The sequence below is a fragment of the Calidris pugnax genome, unplaced genomic scaffold (assembly GCF_001431845.1).
Source record: "Calidris pugnax isolate Ruff unplaced genomic scaffold, ASM143184v1 scaffold36, whole genome shotgun sequence".
NCBI classification, from domain to species: domain Eukaryota; kingdom Metazoa; phylum Chordata; class Aves; order Charadriiformes; family Scolopacidae; genus Calidris; species Calidris pugnax.
In genome coordinates this window covers 1,930,549-1,939,850 of record NW_015090825.1, presented here as the reverse complement: position 1 = coordinate 1,939,850, position 9,302 = coordinate 1,930,549, and the positions used below count along the sequence as shown (strand labels likewise).

Here is a 9,302-nt window from a genome sequence, read left to right as displayed (position 1 = left end):
GCCCTCGCCCTGCGCTTGTGCGGGGCTCGTCCCTCCCCCGCCGACGGGCGCCGTGGCCAATGAGCGGGCTGCGTGCTGCGCCTTCGGCCAATCGCGCCGCGCTTCACTGCCCAGTGCCGTTGCTAAGGGCAGCAGCGAGGCCGGGGCCCCATAGCAACGGTGGGGCTGGGGATGGAGAGCGCCAGGGGCCGGAGCAGCCCAGCCGGCGGCAGGTGAGAGGGTTCCGGGCTTTGCGGGGCTGTCTGCGGCCCGCACCTGGGTGAAGGGCGGCCGGGTGCGGTGTTTTCCCCGGTGCCGTTCCACTTTTCGGCGGGCGGGCGGGGTTTTGGGGTGGCGGTGTCTGCGGGAGGAGCCCGGCGCCGCTTCGCATCGCGTCAGGAGCAGCGGCCGTGGAGCGTGCGGTGCCCCAGCCGAGCCCAGCGGCCGCGGCGGGGCCCCGGGCGGACGGTGCGGTGTGTGCCGCGTGTCCCGCCGCTGCTGAGGGCCCCGCGCGGTGGCGTCGCGCTGCGGGGCTGGGCGCCGCGGCCCTCACCGCATCCCCCGCCCCGCGGGCGCCACAGTGGTGTGTGAATCCCGGCCGTGATTTTACCCGCTTCGTGCTTCAACGTTATATACTCGTGTATGGTCCCGGTAGTTACAGATTAAACTGGTTCCGCGGGGGGTCTCGGCCCGCTCTCCTCCTCTCCGGGTGTTGCTGTGGAGCGTTTTTGCGGCGTTATTCTGCTTCTTCTGGTTCTGATGAGGCGCTGGAGGGTGCGTGGTCACACAAACTCTGCCATTCCAAGGGAAAAAGAGGAATAACTGAAAGGAACTTCACTGATGTGATAGGACAAAAAACATCTGTAAACTTCAGAGAAGACATTTTTTGAAAGAGATGGTGCCTGTGGCATTTGAATAGCTCAAAACGGAAGTTATTTGAAGCTAAATGTGAGGATAGAGGCAGGCAGTGAAAGTGGGTTTTGCCAGAATTCTACTGTGACTGTAAAAACACGAGAGAAAAATATCTTTTGTGCCTCTGATGTTTGGATGGGGCAAGAAAAAGTAAGTAAAGAGAGAAACCTAAACTTCTAGTAGTTGAATTATAATGAACAAATTGTAGAAGAGAAATGGTATTTATTTATGACTCATACTTGGCAATTTCAGCTGAGGGTGAAAAGAAGCAACAGAGTTAGAAGGGATCCCGTAATCACTTGGGTTCACCAAATACGCTGTGAAACATTAGAAGATGACTTCTCTGTGCAGACCTTAAGGGCTGAGGTTTGTATAGCAATTCTGGAAACAATTTTTTGAAAACTGATGACCAGATGCACATGAATTTCCTTGCGTGGTCATTAAACATTTGACAGAGTTGAAGCTGCAGGAAATGATACAGCTTTTCTGATAACAATTGTGCTAGAATAATTTCTTTCTGCTAAGAAACTTGTTTTGCATATCTTTATGGGTACCTCAGAAATAGCCTAACACTCATGGCAGTTCATGGGATAGTTGCTTCTCTCCCACCTCCAGTTTGTTAAAGAAACAATTTCCTTAACCTTCTTAGTCTCTGCAGTTAAAGAAAACTAGAATATATGAACTTAAATAAAAGTATGTAGTTTTAAAATAGATCCTTAAGGCCTATTATTTTTTACGGGTCTCATTGTGAACTTAGAATGATCAGCAGCACTATAATAAATTGCAGGAAAAGACTGTATTCTTAAGACATTCATGAGAAAAGAATAGTAAAATTATCTGTAAATCGCTGACTTAGTCATTAGAACTCTTGTTTGGTACAAAATTGTCAGTTGTCCAAACAGTGGTTTGCATAGAAAAACTAAATGTGATACATAATAACTGGCAATTCATAGCAATGAAGATACTGTCTACCATCTTATAGAAGAAAGGTTCTGAAAAGTTTAAAAAAGCTGCACCTGAGGATCAGTTGGCACTGGGGTTTTTTGCCTCCTCCCCCGTGCCCCCTCCCTGAGGTGGAATACCTTTGCTACTGAGCAACATGTAAAATACGCATTAGGATATAAAAAGTATTTTATTTCTGGCGGTTAGAGATGAAGGGAACAAGTCCAAAATAATTGGGTGTAGTTTTATAGATGTGCTGTGGGATACTTGGTGATAGGTAGACGGCTGAGGTCTTGCTTTAGGCCATCTCTGAAACAGGCTGTCCCTTGAAACTTTGCGTTTCTATCCCTTATCCCCTAACACTACCTTCCATTTAAGGTAGCTGCAACTGGAATTGCTCAAGTTCATTTTAAAGTTTGATTAACTTTCAGGTAGACATGGCACTAGTGTCTTAATGCTTTAGAAAAGAAGGTTGATAGAGCTGTTTCGTGGTTTTGATACATGCTATACCTTCTGCCTTCTTTTGGGAAGGTCCATTTTGAGACTTAACACGAACTGAATAAAGTTGAATACAGTAGAAACATTCAGATAAAAGTAATTCTAAATCACTGTGAGCTTTAAAAATATTGAAAAGGGAATTTGTTTCTTACAGTAATATGTATTTTAGGGTCTTGGAGACTGAATTTCACCTTTTTGCACAATTATAATACAGCATACAAGAATACTTAAAGCTTCCCACATGCTGCCTTGCAAGTTTGCTTCAGCTTCTGACCTGCAGATGAATGTAATTGTAAATGTAATGAATTATGAACATAATATAAAGAAAATAATTTTCAAGATACAAAAATCTTGACTGGGTCTACAAAGACTGCAAACCTGGGTGTCAGTTACAGCAGTCCCTCCTGTAATTTGGATGCTTCTTGGATGACTAAACATGGATGAGTAAGTGGTTTTCAGTTTGTGAAGTCAGGAGTTCTGGAATATTACTTCTGTGTCTTCAAAAGTTGATGAAGAAAAAGAGCCTGTTAGGTTCAAAAGGTTCAAAAGTAATTTCATATATTGCTGACCAGCCAAAAGCCCTTTACATACTTGAAAAAACTTAGCGTGGGTTGAGGTTGTCAGGAATCATGGTGGCTGCTGGCCTTGACAGTTTTGTATAGATGTACCTTAACTATAATTTTGGGGAAAAAAGACAAAAGGCTTTGCTAATGATTTCAGCTGTACTTGTAACCCAGAGAAGACAGAGATTTTTACATTTCCTTTTAAAAGCCTACCAGCATCTCTGTTAGTCCTTAGGTATTTTTATTTGGCCATGGATGACCTTGAAATTAACAAGCAGTGTTTTGTAAATCCCAGGATTTATAATTCTGCGTATCTTATCCTTAGATAAAAGAGAATTGCCTTAATATCTTGTTTGCTTCATCCTTTTCAAGCCTGAATATTATAACCAAGAAATCTGTCCATAATGAGAGAAATCTAAATATTTTATAAATGTGGTAGGGATGTGATCCTCCGAGTACAGTTTCAAAAGAAAGAAGAACTTTTTGACTGCAATGTGATGCTGCTGCTGCTGGTGTGAATGAAGAAGGAATCGCTGGTTGTGGTTTAACCTCAGCCAGCAACTAAGCCCCATATAGCCACTTGCTCACTCCCCCCTCAGTGGGGTGGGGAAGGGAGTCAGAGGAGTAAAAGTGAGGAAAAACTCATGGGTTGAGGTAAAGGTAGTTTATTAAGTAAAGCAGAAGCCGCACACGCAAGCCGAGCAAAACAAGGAATTCATTAACTACTTCCCAGGGGCAGTAGTGTTCGGCAGGCAGGTGGTCAGTCCTCTCCAGAAAAGCAGGGCTCCATCATGCGGAATGGTTACTTGGGAAGACAAACACCATAACCCCAAATGTCCTCCCCCTTCCTCCTTCTTCCCCCAGCTTTATATGGTTGAGCGCGACATCATATGCTATGGAATATCCCTTTGGTCAGTTGGGGTCAACTGTCCCGGCCGTGTCTCCTCACCGATCACAGAATTGTCAGAGTTGGAAGGGACCTTCTAGAGATCATCCAGTCCAAAAGCAGGGCTTCCCAGAGCACATCACTCAGGAGCATCCAGGCGGGGCTTGAAGATCTCCAGAGAAGGGGACTCCACACCCTCCCTGGGCAGCCTGTGCCAGGGCTCTGCCACCCTCACCCCAAAGAAGTTCTTCATCAGATTTGTGTGGACCTTCCCATGTTCCAGCTTGTGCCCGTTGCCCCTCGTCCTGTCACTGGGAACCACTGAAAAGAGGCTGGCTCCATCCTTCCTCAAACTGTCCTTGAGATACTTGTAAGCGTTAATTAGGTCTCCCCTCAGCCTTCTCTTCTCCAGGCTAAAGAGCCCCAGCTCTCTCAGCCTTTCCTCACCAGGGAGATGCTCTAGGCCCTTCATCATCTTTGTTGCCCTCGGCTGTACCCTCTCCAGTAGTTCCCTGTCTCTCTTGAACTGGGGGGCCCAGAACTGGACGCAGGATTCCAGTTGTGGCCTCCCCAGTGCAGAGCAGAGGGGGAGAATGACCTCCCTCAACCTGCTGGCCACACTCTTCCCTATGCAGCCCAGGATCACTGGCAACAGAGAAAAAGTAGCAGAACTGTTACACCTGGCACTAAAATTTCCAAATACAACTTGAAATGCAACTTGTGACTGCAGTTGTTACAACAATGAGAGAACTGTCTTAAAGTTGATCCTTATTTAAATTGTTTCTTTAGTTTCTAGTAAGTTCTTCTCCCATCTCTTGCAATTTGGAATTTAGGTTACTGGTAACCCATTTTATAGAGACAACCATTATTTTTTTTCTCTTCTGCTTTTTTTTTCTTTTTCCTTTTTTTTTCCCCTCCTTTAGCCACTGGTATCTGGCATCAGTATGGCATCTGTAGGAGTCAACTGTGTCACTTCAGAAAATTTCATTTATGTTCCTTTCATCATTTTTAGTTTAAAAGACTATAAAACAAGTGCAATTTTTGGCATGAAGTGTGGTAATGCTGCTTTTCAGAAAACTTTGAGTTTTGTTATCTACTCGGGTTCATCTCACCGTGTGCCATTTAACCGCTTTTTAATCTTTCCAAGAATCTTACTTTGCTTTTTCCTTGGGTACAGCAATTTCTACAAATGAAATTGCTCTGGGATTTTGGAGTGTGTAGTTGAGAGGACATTGAATAGAAAGCTGGTGTTCTGCTTATGGAATAGATGTCTCTTTCTTTTCCTTTGCAGAAACCTAAGTTTCATGAAATTCACCTGAGTAAACGTGATTTTGGATTCTGCCATTGTATTGGTGGTTAAGAGCTGAAAAGTCCTTATTCAAGCTATGTTGAGAATTTGTACCTTCCCTGTTAATGTCAGGAACTCGTGCAGTCACCGGCTGGGAACTCTTGAAGGAATACGAGAAGCAGGAGGTTCCTTGTGTCCCTTTTCTTACAAATATTGTAAAAAAACCCCAAGTTTTAGACCCCTTGCTTGGCTACACACTTAAAGATAAGTTTATGTGCGTATTCTTATTCTTATGGTTGTCTTCCTCTGTGCCACCCTCCCAGCATCTGTGATGGTTTTAATGGTTAATGGCATGTGTGGATTTCTGGCTTCTTTTGACCTTTCTTCCAGGAAAAGAATACTCCTTTCAATTTAGGTGTGCTGTAATGGATTACTTGAGACTTTTCTGGCTAAGGAAAACAAGAACCTGCCTTCTGTTCTCCCAGTATAGTATAGTAAAGAATGACATAGACTTGTGTTTGCACTCTTCTTTATAGTCCAGATAGAAGATCCACTAGCTTCTGTCTGTAGGGGAGGTATGGTTTAGTGATGATGCTCCTTGTTTGTTGTGTGGGTGTCTATTTTTGTCAGTTAGGTTGACGGTTGGACAACCTAGAAGATTCTGTGATTCTGTGTTTGCACTCTTCTTTATAGTCCATACTAGCTTCTGTCTGTCGAATGCTGCTTTATTTTCCTTGTTGTGTTTCCTTGGGAGGAGCTAATCTTTGGTATTTGGTGAGTCAGTTTTTGAACGGCATATGAAACACTAAGTAGTACAGTAGTCAAAATAGTTCTGAGCTCAGAATTTAACCTTTTCATGATGCTTGTGCTCCTGTTGCATTTTCTTGCAACAGCCTGTATTCTTTATTGTCATCTAATTTGTTCTCTCAGACTCAGGCTCTAAACTGTCTCCATTTATCTTGTGACCTCCAGAACCACAGAATCATGGAGGCTGGAGGCAATGGCTTTAAGTGGGAGGGGAGCAGATTTAGATTGGAGATCAGGAGAAAGTTCTTTACTGTGAGGGTGGTGGAGCCCTGGTACAGGTTGCCCAGGGAGGTGGTTGAGGCCCCATCCCTGGAGATATTCAAGGAGAGGCTCGACGAGGCCCTGGGCAACCTGGTCTAGTTGGGGGTGTCCCTGCTGACTGCGGGGAGGTCGGACTAGATGACCTTTGGAGGTCCCTTCCGGCCTGGGCAATTCTATGATTCTATGATTCAAATCTTGCTAATAGGTACATTTTCCAGTTCTTGGTCAATTTGTTCAACTTTCTGCTGAACCCTCTTCAGCTCTTTAGAGTCCTTTCTCTTGTGTGGACTTAAGACAGAACGGGAAGACTAGTGGATTGCTTTCTTGCCCTATTTTCTATGTTCTCCTGTTTATCAGGGTATTTCATTATTCTCAGAGTTGCATTATACTGTGGGTTTGTGTTTGGCTGATACAATGGTAATTGTTGCCAAGTGTTTAGAGCATAACTATTTTGGGATTTTTAAGTCTAATATATTCAGGAACACAGAGAGGTTGCAATGAAAACAAGAGCATTAACTCTGTTTATCCATGTATGCTGTACAACATAGCCTGTAATTCCAAAATCGCAGTGTTTTATTGAAAAATGATATGTCCATCCTGAAATAATTGTCAATAGATGTAGTGGGCCTTTCTTACAGAAATGAAAACAAACTGCATAAAAATGAAGCCTTAATTGCATATAGAACTCACAAGTTATTTAACAGATGTTTATCTCATCATTGTGGTTAGTTTGATATTCTGAAAATGGTTAGGAAAGACCAAATAAACACATCTATAATACATTTGTCATTCATATTCCTATTGCAACACTTTAATTCAACACTTGCAACACTTTAATTTGTGCTTATGGTATGAAAACAAGGCTAATTCTGATTTCAGCAGGAATTTGAAGTGGTATTGTTTAAAAATAAGACCTTTTGCTTCGTGTTGGATTATGTTGAGTCTGGAAATGGATCTGTGAAGAGATATGGATCTGTGAACCCCTTTGTGTCTTGCTATCTTCTCCCACATTCAGACATGCTGTTTTATCTTCTTAAATGAGTTTCAGACATGCTGTTTTATCTTCTTAAATGAGGGGGGGGAAGAGATATGGATCTGTGAACCCCTTTGTGTCTTGCTATCTTCTCCCACATTCAGACATGCTGTTTTATCTTCTTAAATGAGTTTTTTTTTGTTAAATTGTTGCTTTCCCACTCTTGTTTTTATTCTGTATCCTGGATAATTGTTAGTCTTCACTTCTGTGTTACATTCTGGGCCATTTTTCCTTTCTCCGTGGCATGTGTCTGTTACCCGTCATGCAGTTTTAGCAGGAAAGTTAGTGGATTCTGGTAAATGTAGCAGAGGAGTTGGTGGACAGGATCTTGTGTAGTGTGCTCTACTGGAATGGCTGGGAAGAAGAAGATTGTGACAGGCTGCTTGAATATTTTCAGTCTTATTTATCAAAGATAAATTGTTGGCTGATTTGGTGGTCGGGTTGGGTTTTTTTTTCCCTGTTTTGAACCATGGTGTTGTAGCTACAAAAACGCCACTTATTTTTCCTTTTCCTATGGGATCAACCAAGCCAAGTGCAAGGTCCTGCACCTGGGACGTGGCAATCCCAGGCACAACTACAGGTTGGGCGGAGAATGGCTGGAGAGCAGCCCTGAGGAGAAGGACTTGGGGGTGCTGGTGGATGAGAAGCTCAACACGAGCCCGCAGTGCGCGCTGGCAGCCCAGAGAGCCAACCGTGTCCTGGGCTGCATCAGGAGAAGCGTGGCCAGCAGGGCCAGGGAGGGGATTCTGCCCCTCTGCTCTGTGCTTGTGAGACCTCACCTGGAGTACTGTGTCCAGCTTTGGAGTCCTCAGCACAGGAAGGACATGGACCTGTTGGAGTGGGTCCAGCGGAGGGCCATGAGGATGATCAGAGGGATGGAGCACCTCTGCTATGAGGACAGGCTGAGAGAGCTGGGGTTGTTCAGCCTGGAGAAGAGAAGGCTCTGGGGAGACCTTATAGCGGCCTTTCAGTACCTGAAAGGAGCCTACAGAAGAGCCGGAGAGGGACTCTTTACAAAGAAGAGTAGCGACAGGACAAGGGGCAATGGTTTTAAGCTGTGGAGGGGAGATTTAGGTTAGATACTAGGAAGAAATTCTTTACAGTGAGGGTGGTGAGGCACTGGAACAGGTTGCCCAGGGAGGTCGTGGATGCCCCATCACTGGAGGTGTTCAAGGCCAGGCTGGATGGGGCCTTGAGCAACCTGGTCTGGTGGGAGGTGTCCCTGCCCAGGGCAGGGGGTTGGAACTAGATGATCTTTAAGGTCCCTTCCAACCCAAACCATTCTATGATTCTATGATATTTAATTCCTCTTGTTGCATGTAAACCCTTCCAATAGAAAAGCATAATGGTTTTGTATGGGTATGTCTGAAGAGCCTTTATAGGAACTCCTCCGTGTAGTCAGTCCATCTGAAGGAGGGTTCCTGTTGGAAGCCTTCAGCTGCGTTAGCAGGCTCCTTGCATTCCTCAGCGGTGAGCTGGGGGAGCGACTCCGGCACAGCCTTTTCCTGTCAGCTCTGGAACAACACCCGCGCCGCTGCCGGGGGTAGAAAAAAGTTTGAAGCGTGTGTACGTGTAGGAAGCTCTTTTTTTTGTCCAGTTATCACTTTAGGCTTTGATGATGACCAAGCGCTAGAAGGAAGGTTGCTCCATCACTCTGATTTTCCTCGTTAGGGTTATATTCAGCGCTGCCTGCCAGCTTGTGACTTCACATCATGGGACATTTCTGCATACCTAGACCAGACGGAGAATTTCCTGTTTAAACTGAAATTTTGGCTAGCCCTGCTTTTCTGCACGTCATCAATAAAATATGTATTTTTTTTCCTATTTATTATTATTCTATTATTTATTCTATTATTATTTATTATTCTATTATTCTATTTCTATTATTCTATTATTCTAATATTCTAATATTATTCTATTATTTATTATTTATTCTATTATTACTATTATTATATTATTTATTATTATTATTATTATTCCTATTTATTATTATTCCTGGGGGTTTTAGTTGACAAACGGCTGAATATGAGCCGGCCGTGTGCCCAGGTGGCCAAGAAAGCCAATGGCATCCTGGCTTGTATCAAAAATAGTGTGACCAGCAGAAGTAGGGAGGTGATTGTGCCCCTGTACTCA

General features: G+C 44.1%; 1 protein-coding gene across 1 annotated transcript in view; it reads left to right on the top strand.

The window, feature by feature from the left end:
- Nucleotides 1-9,302, top strand: part of TULP3 (tubby like protein 3) — a 45,528-nt gene that overhangs the window by 459 nt on the left and 35,767 nt on the right. The gene's annotated exons all lie outside the window — the stretch shown is intronic.